At 37.1% G+C, this 16,267-nt stretch overlaps 9 non-coding genes across 9 annotated transcripts; all 9 read right to left on the bottom strand.

Moving 5' to 3' along the window:
- Positions 1-4,127: 4,127 nt before the first annotated feature.
- On the bottom strand, positions 4,128-4,200 carry TRNAV-CAC (transfer RNA valine (anticodon CAC)). Its single transcript has one exon. It is a non-coding gene; the product is annotated as a tRNA-Val (tRNA).
- A 1,366-nt stretch (positions 4,201-5,566) lies between these two features.
- TRNAV-CAC (transfer RNA valine (anticodon CAC)) lies at positions 5,567-5,639 on the bottom strand. The gene has a single exon. It is a non-coding gene; the product is annotated as a tRNA-Val (tRNA).
- A 1,536-nt stretch (positions 5,640-7,175) lies between these two features.
- TRNAV-CAC (transfer RNA valine (anticodon CAC)) lies at positions 7,176-7,248 on the bottom strand. Its single transcript has one exon. It is a non-coding gene; the product is annotated as a tRNA-Val (tRNA).
- A 287-nt stretch (positions 7,249-7,535) lies between these two features.
- On the bottom strand, positions 7,536-7,608 carry TRNAV-CAC (transfer RNA valine (anticodon CAC)). Its single transcript has one exon. It is a non-coding gene; the product is annotated as a tRNA-Val (tRNA).
- A 1,366-nt stretch (positions 7,609-8,974) lies between these two features.
- TRNAV-CAC (transfer RNA valine (anticodon CAC)) lies at positions 8,975-9,047 on the bottom strand. Its single transcript has one exon. It is a non-coding gene; the product is annotated as a tRNA-Val (tRNA).
- A 1,536-nt stretch (positions 9,048-10,583) lies between these two features.
- On the bottom strand, positions 10,584-10,656 carry TRNAV-CAC (transfer RNA valine (anticodon CAC)). Its single transcript has one exon. It is a non-coding gene; the product is annotated as a tRNA-Val (tRNA).
- Positions 10,657-11,302: 646 nt separating this feature from the next.
- Positions 11,303-11,375, bottom strand: TRNAV-CAC (transfer RNA valine (anticodon CAC)). Its single transcript has one exon. It is a non-coding gene; the product is annotated as a tRNA-Val (tRNA).
- Positions 11,376-13,461: 2,086 nt separating this feature from the next.
- On the bottom strand, positions 13,462-13,534 carry TRNAV-CAC (transfer RNA valine (anticodon CAC)). The gene has a single exon. It is a non-coding gene; the product is annotated as a tRNA-Val (tRNA).
- Positions 13,535-14,181: 647 nt separating this feature from the next.
- TRNAV-CAC (transfer RNA valine (anticodon CAC)) lies at positions 14,182-14,254 on the bottom strand. Its single transcript has one exon. It is a non-coding gene; the product is annotated as a tRNA-Val (tRNA).
- Positions 14,255-16,267: the final 2,013 nt, after the last annotated feature.

Below are 16,267 nucleotides of genomic sequence, written 5' to 3'. Positions count from 1 at the left end.
TGGATACAAGGAAGTAGTCCAGCCGGCTGTATCGGTTGTGGGGGTGAGAGAAAAAGGTGTAGTCTCTACTGCTGGGGTGTTGTTCCCGCCATATGTCTACTAATTGGCATTCTTTTAACCCCTGTATGATTTGCCGAATGTCCATTTTAGGGGGGGCATCCGTAAACGTGCATCTGTCTAATTTGGGATTTAGGGTCCTGTTTAGGTCACCTGCTATTATCATCTTTCCCTTAGCCTCCCTGTGGAGCTTTCTAAAGAAGAGGGAGAAGAAATCTGCCGAAGCTTCGCAAGGTGCATAGACCGATGCTAACGTAAGCGGGTTTCCTTGTAGTGACCCCACTAAGATTAAGAATCTGCCCTCTCTATCTACAACCTTCTTCTCAACTAGAAAATGTAACCTGTTATGTATGGCTATTGCAACCCCTCTTTTTTTAACTTGTGCGGATGCCATGTGTACTACTCTGAAATCTTTGTCCCAGAATTTTGGGTAACTATCTCTAGAAAAATGCGTTTCCTGGAGAAACAGTATATCGGCCCTGAGACGTTTGTAGTCCCGCAAGGCCAGCTTGCGTTTTGCTGGGCCGTTGAACCCCTTCACATTGTGAGATATGCATCTGACCTCATTACTCATAGTGTTTTATTGATGACCTGATTCTGTCGTTGACTTCTTGCGCCCTTCGGGGCCCTCTGGGAGGTGCATGGATTTCAGTTTCAGCAACTCTCTTTGCGGAGCGTCTCCTCATCTGCCTCTTGATGGGTGGGTAGGGTACGCGAAAAGGGAGAGTGGTACAAAGGGAAAAAACATTAGGAGAGGATACATACAAATCAAAACACTCAAACATATAAACGGTTATACACATGTAACTGATACCGGAACCAGGCCTTCCCTGACCTACTTCCCGCATCACTGCCTTTCGGATTGAGGACCTGGCGAGTCCCGGACCCTGCCCCCCTCCCTCTCTCCGAAGGTCTTTAGGTGGTTCTGGGAGACCCCCCCCCATCACCCCCTGCTTGAGGCTTATGCCGACTTCGGGGTAGACCAGCCGGTTCCCACCCCGTGTCCGCGCATCTCATACACCCTAAATGGTAAATGGGGATATATCCCCTAACTTGTTAACTGCGCAACTTAGCCTAATGTGACTGTGTTTGCCAATCCAACTTTTAAGAATCAATTCTCTATCCTGTTGCCCCTTGCCTCTCTCTCCGAGTCACCAACCATGTTCTTCAGATTCCCAGCTTACTATACTTAACCCTGCTTCGCTCTACCCATGCTACCTCTCTCCTATCTGCTTACTTCCCCCCACCTGCTTCCAACTTTCCCGAGCCTGCACATCCTCATTCTCCTCCCCTGCGACCTCTCCGCCCCCCATCTCTTGCTCTCTTCTCTGTCTCTGATACCTTTATTTTTAATTCTCACTCTTATATTCCCTCACTCTGCCTTTCCCCCTCGCCTACTTACGTACGCCCTCTTTTTTCTCCTTCCTATTATTTTAGCCTTCCTTGCTCCCATATCTAGTCTGAAATCTACTTCCCTGAGCCCCTCTCGGCTACCTCCTGTTATTACTATATCTGAAGCTCCCTTCTTCTACAATCCAGTCGGCTCTCCGCTTAATGTACCCCCTTTCCCAAGGCCTGCAAGTCCCATATATCGTATCTGCCCTCCTGTTCTGAGTGGGAGACTTCCGCGGCATTCTGCAGATCTTTCGCGCCTTCCGGTGCGGTGCGTCTCTGTCTGATGACGTCGTCTGATTCCTTTGCCACCTCCAAGATGGCGCCCGTCACTGTGCATCCGCCCTCGGCTGTCAGCTGGTTTCCTGTTTCCTGTGACCGGACGCCATTTTGAGGAGTGCTCCGCCATGAGGAGGAGGTGTGGCGCGCTGCTTCTTCCCGCCTTAGGAGAGCCGCTGCCGTCTGCGTCTCACGCTGGAACTCACCATGCTCCGGCCTCAGCGCCATCTTTTGCTGAATGGAGGTAAGTCCGTTTACTTTTTGCAGGGATTGAGCTGCCCATCCGATTACCCTGGGTCGGTCACCCCCCGTTCCAGTGCGGATGTGATCTTCTTGCTTCCCCCCTGGCCGTGCCATTTGGTGAGGGCGCGTCTGTATGACCCGTCCGGGTCAGAGGCATAACTGGGCGATATTAGGCTGATGAATGGCCGGTTTACCCACCCCTCCGGTTAGTGTGTCCAGTGGGCAGGTAGATAACAAGCAGTGGGGCTAGATAGTTTATAACAGCATGATAACTTGAAAACTGCGCAACTGTGCGCTAGTGTGGGAAGACCGGTGCCATATTTCAGCGCTTCCCTTTTGTCCGAGGGGATCCAGGCCCTCCACTCCACTCCGGCTCCAGCACTTCTGCCTCCTCCGTTGGGGGTGCCGGGGCACCTTTGAGGCCCAGTTTGCTTAAGAATTCCGGGCCGTCTGCGGGGTCTTTTATGTGGAGTGCCCTCCCGTTCCTGGTTACCTGCAACCCGAACGGAAAGGTCCACCTGTACCGCACATTCTGCTCCCTGAGGGCCCTTGTAATGGGGAACAGGCCGCGGCGCCTGAGAAGCGTGGCTGGGGATAGATCTTGGAAGATCAGCATCCTGTTCCCCTCAAAGTCCACAGATGGCAGGGGCCTCGTCAGTCGTAGGATAGCTTCCTTCGTGGTGAAGTAGTGTAACCTAATTATAATGTCTCTGGGCTGCTCATTATGTACTAGACAAGCCCGGAGGGCTCTGTGGCATCTGTCCATTGCCCGGGCCTCCTTGTTTAGGTCGGGGAGAAGGGTCTCAATCCAGCGGGTGACATAGTCATTGCAATCCTCTATCCCCTCTGAGACTCCCCGGATCCGTAGATTGTTCCTTCTATCCCGGTTCTCAGCATCTTCCTGTCTCTCCCGCAGCTCGTCGATTTGTTTCTGTAAGTCCCCCGATTTTTTGTCAGTCCTTTGTACTGCCTTTATGGTCTGGTCCACCTTCCGTTCCAAGTCATCAGTTCTGGTGCCCAGCTTCCCCACATCCCGTTTAATTTCTTTTATGTCCGCTTGCAGGAGCGATTTAAGGTCATTATATAACCTCTCAAAATCGCACCTTCTGACTGGTAATAGTGCATGGTCGCTGGGGGAGTCATCCTCACCTTCCGTTTCATTATCTGTGCCGGGGGTTGAAGTTGGCGCCATTTCTTCTCTGCTCCCGCTTGTGCTAGCGCCGCCAAAGTAATTCCTTACATCAACCGTTTTCGGTTTTTTCTGCGCCCCCGGTTTCTTCGGTGCCATCCTGGGATGTTCAGACAGGCTGCTGGCACTGATTATTGTAAAGATCTTTATTATTTGGGTGTTTTTAAGTTGTTTTATGTGTCGCGCGGCACGGAGCTAGATTCCTATGCTGCCATCTCCGTTGCCGTCGCGCATGCGCCCCTCACGTTTTCTGTTTAATAATACATATTTCAAAAAGTACACTTGAACAAACAAGAATCTTACTCTATTTGGTAAAGAAAAAATTGTATGAAAGGATGCTAAAACCATAACCCATATTTCTGGATTCATGATTTCCGTTGCCGTCACAATATCTTGTTTGAAAACTGAGCTTACGTTTTCTGTTTAATAATATATATTTTAAAAAGTGTACTTGAACAAACAAGAATCTTACTCTATTTGGTAAAGAAAAAATTGTCTTAAAGGACTCGAAAACCATAACCAATATTTCTGGATTCAAGATTTCCGTTTCCGTCACAATATCTTGATTGAAAACGTACATTTATGCATAAAAGACCAGACAACTACATAATTCCACTGGATTTTGAACCCAGGACCTTCTGCGTTTTAATTAGACGTGATAACGACTACACTATGGAACTCCTAAAAATGTTTTCTGAAACAGCTTTTCTGTCCGCAAGAAAGCACATCAGATTCATTTGTGTGTGCTCGAAATCTTGCTTAAATTGAGCTTACCTTTTCTGTTTAATAATATATATTTCAAAAAGTACACTTGAACAAACAAGAATCTTACTCTATTTGGTAAAGAAAAAATTGTCTGAAAGTATTCTAAAACCATAACCAATATTTCTGGATTCAAGATTTCCGTTGCCGTCACAATATCTTGTTTGAAAACGTACATTTATGCATAAAAGACGAGACAACTACATAGTTCCACTGGGTTTTTAACCCAGGACCATCTGCTTGTGAAGCAGACGTGATAACCACTACACTATGGAACTCTTAAAATTGTTTCCTGAAACAGCTTTTCTGTCCACAAGAAAGCACATCAGATTCATTTGTGTGTTCCCAAAATCATGCTTAAATTGAGCTTCGTTTTCTGTTTAATAAAATATATTTCAAAAAGTACACTTGAACAAACAAGAATCTTACTCTATTTGGTAAAGAGAAAATTGTATGAAAGGATTCTAAAATCATAACCAATATTTCTGGATTCAAGATTTCTGTTGCTGTCACAATATCTTGTTTGAAAACGTACATTTATGCATTAAAGACAAGACAACGACATAGTTCCACTGTGTTTTGAACAACGGACCTTCTGCTTGTTAAGCAGATGTGATAACCACAACACTATGGAACTCTTACAATCGGTTCATGAAACAGCTTTTCTGACCGCAAGAAAGCAGATCAGATTAATTTGTGTGTGCTCGAAATCTTGCTTAAATTGAGCTTACCTTTTCTGTTTAATAATATATATTTCAAAAATTACACTTGAACAAACAAGAATCTTACTCTATTTGGTAAAGAAAAATTTGTCTGAAAGGATTCTAAAACCATAACCAATATTTCTGGATTCAAGATTTCCGCTCCCGTCACAATATCTTGTTTGAAAAAGTACATTTATGCATAAAAGACCAGACAACTACATAGTTCCACTGGGTTTTGAACCCAGGACCTTCTGCGTGTTAAGCAAACGTGATAACCACTACACTATGGAACTCTTAAAATTGTTTCCTGAAACAGCTTTTCTGTCCGCAAGAAAGCACATCAGATTCATTTGTGTGTGCTCGAAATCATGCTTAAATTGAGCTTACGTTTTCTGTTTAATAATATATATTTCAAAAAGTACACTTGAACAAACAAGAATCTTACTCTATTTGGTAAAGAAAAAATTGTCTTAAAGGATTCTAAAACCATAACCAATATTTCTGGATTCAAGATTTCCGTTTCCGTCACAATATCTTGATTGAAAACGTACATTTATGCATAAAAGACCAGACAACTACATAATTCCACTGGATTTTGAACCCAGGACCTTCTGCGTTTTAATTAGACGTGATAACGACTACACTATGGAACTCCTAAAAATGTTTTCTGAAACAGCTTTTTTGTCCGCAAGAAAGCACATCAGATTCATTTGTGTGTGCTCGAAATCTTGCTTAAATTGAGCTTACCTTTTCTGTTTAATAATATATATTTCAAAAAGTACACTTGAACAAACAAGAATCTTACTCTATTTGGTAAAGAAAAAATTGTCTGAAAGGATTCTAAAACCATAACCAATATTTCTGGATTCAAGATTTCCGTTGCCGTCACAATATCTTGTTTGAAAAAGTACATTTATGCATAAAAGACGAGACAACTACATAGTTCCACTGGGTTTTTAACCCAGGACCTTCTGCTTGTGAAGCAGACGTGATAACCACTACACTATGGAACTCTTAAAATTGTTTCCTGACACAGCTTATCAGTCCGCAAGAAAGCACATCAGATTCATTTGTGTGTGCTCGAAATCTTGCTTAAATTGAGCTTACGTTTTCTGTTTAATAATATATATTTCAAAAAGTACACTTGAACAAACAAGAACCTTACTCTATTTGGTAAAGAAAAAATTGTATGAAAGAATGCTAAAATCATAGCCCATATTTCTGAATTCAAGATTTCCATTGCCGTCACAATAACTTGTTTGAAAACGTACATTTATGCATAAAAGACCAGACAACTACATAGTTCCACTGGGTTTTGAACCCAGGACCTTCTGCGTGTTAAGCAAACGTGATAACCACTACACTATGGAACTCTTAAAATTGTTTCCTGAAACAGCTTTTCTGTCCGCAAGAAAGCACATCAGATTCATTTGTGTGTGCTCGAAATCATGCTTAAATTGAGCTTACGTTTTCTGTTTAATAATATATATTTCAAAAAGTACACTTGAACAAACAAGAAACTTACTCTATTTGGTAAAGAAAAAATTGTATGAAAGGATTCTAAAATCATAACCAATATTTCTGGATTCAAGATTTCTGTTGCTGTCACAATATCTTGTTTGAAAACGTACATTTATGCATAAAAGACAAGACAACGACATAGTTCCACTGTGTTTTGAACAACGGACCTTCTGCTTGTTAAGCAGATGTGATAACCACTACACTATGGAACTCTTACAATCGGTTCCTGAAACAGCTTTTCTGACCGCAAGAAAGCACATCAGATTCATTTGTGTGTGCTCGAAATCATGCTTAAATTGAGCTTACGTTTTCTGTTTAATAATATATATTTCAAAAAGTACACTTGAACAAACAAGAAACTTACTCTATTAGGTAAAGAAAAAATTGTATGAAAGGATTCTAAAACCATAACCCATATTTCTGGATTCATGATTTCCGTTGCCGTCACAATATCTTGTTTTAAAATTGAGCTTACGTTTTCTGTTTAATAATATATATTTCAAAAAGTACACTTGAACAAACAAGAATCTTACTCTATTTGGTAAAGAAAAAATTGTCTTAAAGGATTCTAAAACCATAACCAATATTTCTGGATTCAAGATTTCCGTTTCCGTCACAATATCTTGATTGAAAACGTACATTTATGCATAAAAGACCAGACAACTACATAATTTCACTGGATTTTGAACCCAGGACCTTCTGCGTTTTAATTAGACGTGATAACGACTACACTATGGAACTCCTAAAAATGTTTTCTGAAACAGCTTTTTTGTCCGCAAGAAAGCACATCAGATTCATTTGTGTGTGCTCGAAATCTTGCTTAAATAGAGCTTACCTTTTCTGTTTAATAATATATATTTCAAAAAGTACACTTGAACAAACAAGAATCTTACTCTATTTGGTAAAGAAAAAATTGTCTGAAAGGATTCTAAAACCATAACCAATATTTCTGGATTCAAGATTTCCGTTGCCGTCACAATATCTTGTTTGAAAAAGTACATTTATGCATAAAAGACGAGACAACTACATAGTTCCACTGGGTTTTTAACCCAGGACCTTCTGCTTGTGAAGCAGACGTGATAACCACTACACTATGGAACTCCTAAAAATATTTTCTGAAACAGCTTTTCTGTCCGCAAGAAAGCACATCAGATTCATTTGTGTATGCTCGAAATCTTGCTTAAATTGAGCTTACGTTTTCTGTTTAATAATATATATTTCAAAAAGTACACTTGAACAAACAAGAATCTTACTCTATTTGGTAAAGAAAAAATTGTCTGAAAGGATTCTAAAACCATAACCAATATTTCTGGATTCAAGATTTCCGTTGCCGTCACAATATCTTGTTTGAAAATGTACATTTATGCATTAAAGACCAGACAACTACATAGTTCCACTGGGTTTTTAACCCAGGACCATCTGCTTGTGAAGCAGACGTGATAACCACTACACTATGGAACTCTTAAAATTGTTTCCTGAAACAGCTTTTCGGTCCACAAGAAAGCACATCAGATTCATTTGTGTGTTCCCAAAATCATGCTTAAATTGAGCTTCGTTTTCTGTTTAATAAAATATATTTCAAAAAGTACACTTGAACAAACAAGAATCTTACTCTATTTGGTAAAGAGAAAATTGTATGAAAGGATTCTAAAATCATAACCAATATTTCTGGATTCAAGATTTCTGTTGCTGTCACAATATCTTGTTTGAAAACGTACATTTATGCATTAAAGACAAGACAACGACATAGTTCCACTGTGTTTTGAACAACGGACCTTCTGCTTGTTAAGCAGATGTGATAACCACAACACTATGGAACTCTTACAATCGGTTCATGAAACAGCTTTTCTGACCGCAAGAAAGCAGATCAGATTAATTTGTGTGTGCTCGAAATCTTGCTTAAATTGAGCTTACCTTTTCTGTTTAATAATATATATTTCAAAAATTACACTTGAACAAACAAGAATCTTACTCTATTTGGTAAAGAAAAATTTGTCTGAAAGGATTCTAAAACCATAACCAATATTTCTGGATTCAAGATTTCCGCTCCCGTCACAATATCTTGTTTGAAAAAGTACATTTATGCATAAAAGACCAGACAACTACATAGTTCCACTGGGTTTTGAACCCAGGACCTTCTGCGTGTTAAGCAAACGTGATAACCACTACACTATGGAACTCTTAAAATTGTTTCCTGAAACAGCTTTTCTGTCCGCAAGAAAGCACATCAGATTCATTTGTGTGTGCTCGAAATCATGCTTAAATTGAGCTTACGTTTTCTGTTTAATAATATATATTTCAAAAAGTACACTTGAACAAACAAGAATCTTACTCTATTTGGTAAAGAAAAAATTGTCTTAAAGGATTCTAAAACCATAACCAATATTTCTGGATTCAAGATTTCCGTTTCCGTCACAATATCTTGATTGAAAACGTACATTTATGCATAAAAGACCAGACAACTACATAATTCCACTGGATTTTGAACCCAGGACCTTCTGCGTTTTAATTAGACGTGATAACGACTACACTATGGAACTCCTAAAAATGTTTTCTGAAACAGCTTTTTTGTCCGCAAGAAAGCACATCAGATTCATTTGTGTGTGCTCGAAATCTTGCTTAAATTGAGCTTACCTTTTCTGTTTAATAATATATATTTCAAAAAGTACACTTGAACAAACAAGAATCTTACTCTATTTGGTAAAGAAAAAATTGTCTGAAAGGATTCTAAAACCATAACCAATATTTCTGGATTCAAGATTTCCGTTGCCGTCACAATATCTTGTTTGAAAAAGTACATTTATGCATAAAAGACGAGACAACTACATAGTTCCACTGGGTTTTTAACCCAGGACCTTCTGCTTGTGAAGCAGACGTGATAACCACTACACTATGGAACTGTTAAAATTGTTTCCTGACACAGCTTATCAGTCCGCAAGAAAGCACATCAGATTCATTTGTGTGTGCTCGAAATCTTGCTTAAATTGAGCTTACGTTTTCTGTTTAATAATATATATTTCAAAAAGTACACTTGAACAAACAAGAATCTTACTCTATTTGGTAAAGAAAAAATTGTATGAAAGAATGCTAAAATCATAGCCCATATTTCTGAATTCAAGATTTCCATTGCCGTCACAATAACTTGTTTGAAAACGTACATTTATGCATAAAAGACCAGACAACTACATAGTTCCACTGGGTTTTGAACCCAGGACCTTCTGCGTGTTAAGCAAACGTGATAACCACTACACTATGGAACTCTTAAAATTGTTTCCTGAAACAGCTTTTCTGTCCGCAAGAAAGCACATCAGATTCATTTGTGTGTGCTCGAAATCATGCTTAAATTGAGCTTACGTTTTCTGTTTAATAATATATATTTCAAAAAGTACACTTGAACAAACAAGAAACTTACTCTATTTGGTAAAGAAAAAATTGTATGAAAGGATTCTAAAATCATAACCAATATTTCTGGATTCAAGATTTCTGTTGCTGTCACAATATCTTGTTTGAAAACGTACATTTATGCATAAAAGACAAGACAACGACATAGTTCCACTGTGTTTTGAACAACGGACCTTCTGCTTGTTAAGCAGATGTGATAACCACTACACTATGGAACTCTTACAATCGGTTCCTGAAACAGCTTTTCTGACCGCAAGAAAGCACATCAGATTCATTTGTGTGTGCTCGAAATCATGCTTAAATTGAGCTTACGTTTTCTGTTTAATAATATATATTTCAAAAAGTACACTTGAACAAACAAGAAACTTACTCTATTAGGTAAAGAAAAAATTGTATGAAAGGATTCTAAAACCATAACCCATATTTCTGGATTCATGATTTCCGTTGCCGTCACAATATCTTGTTTTAAAATTGAGCTTACGTTTTCTGTTTAATAATATATATTTCAAAAAGTACACTTGAACAAACAAGAATCTTACTCTATTTGGTAAAGAAAAAATTGTCTTAAAGGATTCTAAAACCATAACCAATATTTCTGGATTCAAGATTTCCGTTTCCGTCACAATATCTTGATTGAAAACGTACATTTATGCATAAAAGACCAGACAACTACATAATTTCACTGGATTTTGAACCCAGGACCTTCTGCGTTTTAATTAGACGTGATAACGACTACACTATGGAACTCCTAAAAATGTTTTCTGAAACAGCTTTTTTGTCCGCAAGAAAGCACATCAGATTCATTTGTGTGTGCTCGAAATCTTGCTTAAATAGAGCTTACCTTTTCTGTTTAATAATATATATTTCAAAAAGTACACTTGAACAAACAAGAATCTTACTCTATTTGGTAAAGAAAAAATTGTCTGAAAGGATTCTAAAACCATAACCAATATTTCTGGATTCAAGATTTCCGTTGCCGTCACAATATCTTGTTTGAAAAAGTACATTTATGCATAAAAGACGAGACAACTACATAGTTCCACTGGGTTTTTAACCCAGGACCTTCTGCTTGTGAAGCAGACGTGATAACCACTACACTATGGAACTCCTAAAAATATTTTCTGAAACAGCTTTTCTGTCCGCAAGAAAGCACATCAGATTCATTTGTGTATGCTCGAAATCTTGCTTAAATTGAGCTTACGTTTTCTGTTTAATAATATATATTTCAAAAAGTACACTTGAACAAACAAGAATCTTACTTTATTTGGTTAAGAAAAAATTGTCTGAAAGAATGCTAAAACCATAACCAATATTTCTGAATTCAAGATTTCCGTTGCCGTCACAATATCTTGTTTGAAAAAGTACATTTATGCATAAAAGACCAGACAACTACATAGTTCCTCTGGGTTTTGAACCCAGGACCTTCTGCGTGTTAAGCAAACGTGATAACCACTACACTATGGAACTCTTAAAATTGTTTCCTGAAACAGCTTTTCTGTCCGCAAGAAAGCACATCAGATTAATTTGTGTGTGCTCGAAATCATGCTTAAATTGAGCTTACGTTTTCTGTTTAATAATATATATTTCAAAAAGTACACTTGAACAAACAAGAATCTTACACTGTTTGGTAAAGAAAAAATTGTCTGAAAGGATACTAAAACCATAATCAATATTTCTGGATTCAAGTTTTCCGTAGCCGTCACAATATCTTGTTTAAAATGTACATTTATGCATTAAAGACCAGACAACTTCATAGTTCCACTGGGTTTTGAACCCAGAACCTTCTGCTTGTGAAGCAGACGTGATAACCACTACACTATGGAACTCTTAAAATTGTTTCCTGAAACAGCTTTTCTGTCCACAAGAAAGCACATCAGATTCATTTGTGTGTTCCCAAAATCATGCTTAAATTGAGCTTCGTTTTCTGTTTAATAAAATATATTTCAAAAAGTACACTTGAACAAACAAGAATCTTATTCTATTTGGTAAAGAGAAAATTGTATGAAAGGATTCTAAAATCATAACCAATATTTCTGGATTCAAGATTTCTGTTGCCGTCACAATATCTTGTTTGAAAACGTACATTTATGCATAAAAGACAAGACAACGACATAGTTCCACTGTGTTTTGAACAACGGACCTTCTGCTTGTTAAGCAGATGTGATAACCACTACACTATGGAACTCTTACAATCGGTTCCTGAAACAGCTTTTCTGTCCGCAAGAAAGCACATCAGATTCATTTGTGTGTGCTCGAAATCTTGCTTAAATTGAGCTTACCTTTTCTGTTTAATAATATATATTTCAAAAAGTACACTTGAACAAACAAGAATCTTACTCTATTTGGTAAAGAAAAAATTGTCTTAAAGGATTCTAAAACCATAACCAATATTTCTGGATTCAAGATTTCCGTTTCCGTCACAATATCTTGATTGAAAACGTACATTTATGCATAAAAGACCAGACAACTACATAATTCCACTGGATTTTGAACCCAGGACCTTCTGCGTTTTAATTAGACGTGATAACGACTACACTATGGAACTCCTAAAAATGTTTTCTGAAACAGCTTTTTTGCCCGCAAGAAAGCACATCAGATTCATTTGTGTGTGCTCGAAATCTTGCTTAAATTGAGCTTACTTTTTCTGTTTAATAATATATATTTCAAAAAGTACACTTGAACAAACAAGAATCTTACTCTATTTGGTAAAGAAAAAATTGTATGAAAGAATGCTAAAATCATAGCCCATATTTCTGAATTCAAGATTTCCATTGCCGTCACAATAACTTGTTTGAAAACGTACATTTATGCATAAAAGACCAGACAACTACATAGTTCCACTGGGTTTTGTACCCAGGACCTTCTGCGTGTTAAGCAGACGTGATAACCACTACACTATGGAACTCCTAAAAATATTTTCTGAAACAGCTTTTCTGTCCGCAAGAAAGCACATCAGATTCATTTGTGTATGCTCGAAATCTTGCTTAAATTGAGCTTACGTTTTCTGTTTAATAATATATATTTCAAAAAGTACACTTGAACAAACAAGAATGTTACTTTATTTGGTTAAGAATAAATTGTCTGAAAGAATGCTAAAACCATAGCCCATATTTCTGAATTCAAGATTTCCGTTGCCGTCACAATATCTTGTTTGAAAAAGTACATTTATGCATAAAAGACCAGACAACTACATAGTTCCACTGGGTTTTGAACCCAGGACCTTCTGCGTGTTAAGCAAACGTGATAACCACTATACTATGGAACTCTTAAAATTGTTTCCTGAAACAGCTTTTCTGTCCGCAAGAAAGCACATCAGATTCATTTGTGTGTGCTCGAAATCATGCTTAAATTGAGCTTACGTTTTCTGTTTAATAATATATATTTCAATAAGTACACTTGAACAAACAAGAAACTTACTCTATTTGGTAAAGAAAAAATTGTATGAAAGGATTCTAAAATCATAACCAATATTTCTGGATTCAAGATTTCTGTTGCTGTCACAATATCTTGTAAGAAAACGTACATTTATGCATAAAAGACAAGACAACGACATAGTTCCACTGTGTTTTGAACAACGGACCTTCTGCTTATTAAGCAGATGTGATAACCACTACACTATGGTACTCTTACAATCGGTTCCTGAAACAGCTTTTCTGACCGCAAGAAAGCACATCAGATTCATTTGTGTGTGCTCGAAATCATGCTTAAATTGAGCTTACGTTTTCTGTTTAATAATATATATTTCAAAAAGTACACTTGAACAAACAAGAAACTTACTCTATTAGGTAAAGAAAAAATTGTATGAAAGGATTCTAAAACCATAACCCATATTTCTGGATTCAAGATTTCCGTTGCCGTCACAATATCTTGTTTGAAAAAGTACATTTATGCATAAAAGACGAGACAACTACATAGTTCCACTGGGTTTTTAACCCAGGACCTTCTGCTTGTGAAGCAGACGTGATAACCACTACACTATGGAACTCTTAAAATTGTTTCCTGACACAGCTTATCAGTCCGCAAGAAAGCACATCAGATTCATTTGTGTGTGCTCGAAATCTTGCTTAAATTGAGCTTACGTTTTCTGTTTAATAATATATATTTCAAAAAGTACACTTGAACAAACAAGAATCTTACTCTATTTGGTAAAGAAAAAATTGTATGAAAGAATGCTAAAATCATAGCCCATATTTCTGAATTCAAGATTTCCATTGCCGTCACAATAACTTGTTTGAAAACGTACATTTATGCATAAAAGACCAGACAACTACATAGTTCCACTGGGTTTTGTACCCAGGACCTTCTGCGTGTTAAGCAGACGTGATAACCACTACACTATGGAACTCCTAAAAATATTTTCTGAAACAGCTTTTCTGTCCGCAAGAAAGCACATCAGATTCATTTGTGTATGCTCGAAATCTTGCTTAAATTGAGCTTACCTTTTCTGTTTAATAATATATATTTCAAAAAGTACACTTGAACAAACAAGAATCTTACTCTATTTGGTAAAGATAAAATTGTCTGAAAGTATTCTAAAACCATAACCAATATTTCTGGATTCAAGATTTCCGTTGCCATCACAATATCTTGTTTGAAAACGTACATTTATGCATAAAAGACGAGACAACTACATAGTTCCACTGGGTTTTTAACCCAGGACCATCTGCTTGTGAAGCAGACGTGATAACCACTACACTATGGAACTCTTAAAATTGTTTCCTGAAACAGCTTTTCTGTCCACAAGAAAGCACATCAGATTCATTTGTGTGTTCCCAAAATCATGCTTAAATTGAGCTTCGTTTTCTGTTTAATAAAATATATTTCAAAAAGTACACTTGAACAAACAAGAAACTTACTCTATTTGGTAAAGAGAAAATTGTATGAAAGGATTCTAAAATCATAACCAATATTTCTGGATTCAAGATTTCTGTTGCTGTCACAATATCTTGTTTGAAAACGTACATTTATGCATAAAAGACAAGACAACGACATAGTTCCACTGTGTTTTGAACAACGGACCTTCTGCTTGTTAAGCAGATGTGATAACCACAACACTATGGAACTCTTAAAATCGGTTCATGAAACAGCTTTTCTGACCGCAAGAAAGCAGATCAGATTCATTTGTGTGTGCTCGAAATCTTGCTTAAATTGAGCTTACCTTTTCTGTTTAATAATATATATTTCAAAAATTACACTTGAACAAACAAGAATCTTACTCTATTTGGTAAAGAAAAATTTGTCTGAAAGGATTCTAAAACCATAACCAATATTTCTGGATTCAAGATTTCCGCTCCCGTCACAATATCTTGTTTGAAAAAGTACATTTATGCATAAAAGACCAGACAACTACATAGTTCCACTGGGTTTTGAACCCAGGACCTTCTGCGTGTTAAGCAAACGTGATAACCACTACACTATGGAACTCTTAAAATTGTTTCCTGAAACAGCTTTTCTGTCCGCAAGAAAGCACATCAGATTCATTTGTGTGTGCTCGAAATCATGCTTAAATTGAGCTTACGTTTTCTGTTTAATAATATATATTTCAAAAAGTACACTTGAACAAACAAGAATCTTACTCTATTTGGTAAAGAAAAAATTGTCTTAAAGGATTCTAAAACCATAACCAATATTTCTGGATTCAAGATTTCCGTTTCCGTCACAATATCTTGATTGAAAACGTACATTTATGCATAAAAGACCAGACAACTACATAATTCCACTGGATTTTGAACCCAGGACCTTCTGCGTTTTAATTAGACGTGATAACGACTACACTATGGAACTCCTAAAAATGTTTTCTGAAACAGCTTTTTTGTCCGCAAAAAGCACATCAGATTCATTTGTGTGTGCTCGAAATCTTGCTTAAATTGAGCTTACCTTTTCTGTTTAATAATATATATTTCAAAAAGTACACTTGAACAAACAAGAATCTTACTCTATTTGGTAAAGAAAAAATTGTCTGAAAGGATTCTAAAACCATAACCAATATTTCTGGATTCAAGATTTCCGTTGCCGTCACAATATCTTGTTTGAAAAAGTACATTTATGCATAAAAGACGAGACAACTACATAGTTCCACTGGGTTTTTAACCCAGGACCTTCTGCTTGTGAAGCAGACGTGATAACCACTATACTATGGAACTCTTAAAATTGTTTCCTGAAACAGCTTATCAGTCCGCAAGAAAGCACATCAGATTCATTTGTGTGTGCTCGAAATCTTGCTTAAATTGAGCTTACGTTTTCTGTTTAATAATATATATTTCAAAAAGTACACTTGAACAAACAAGAATCTTACTCTATTTGGTAAAGAAAAAATTGTATGAAAGAATGCTAAAATCATAGCCCATATTTCTGAATTCAAGATTTCCATTGCCGTCACAATAACTTGTTTGAAAACGTACATTTATGCATAAAAGACCAGACAACTACATAGTTCCACTGGGTTTTGTACCCAGGACCTTCTGCGTGTTAAGCAGACGTGATAACCACTACACTATGGAACTCCTAAAAATATTTTCTGAAACAGCTTTTCTGTCCGCAAGAAAGCACATCAGATTCATTTGTGTATGCTCGAAATCTTGCTTAAATTGAACTTACGTTTTCTGTTTAATAATATATATTTCAAAAAGTACACTTGAACAAACAAGAATGTTACTTTATTTGGTTAAGAATAAATTGTCTGAAAGAATGCTAAAACCATAGCCCATATTTCTGAATT

This window comes from Ascaphus truei, chromosome 18 (genome assembly GCF_040206685.1).
Source record: "Ascaphus truei isolate aAscTru1 chromosome 18, aAscTru1.hap1, whole genome shotgun sequence".
NCBI lineage: Eukaryota > Metazoa > Chordata > Amphibia > Anura > Ascaphidae > Ascaphus > Ascaphus truei.
The sequence above is the reverse complement of the archived record's forward strand: the minus strand, read 5'-3'. Positions and strand labels throughout refer to the sequence as shown.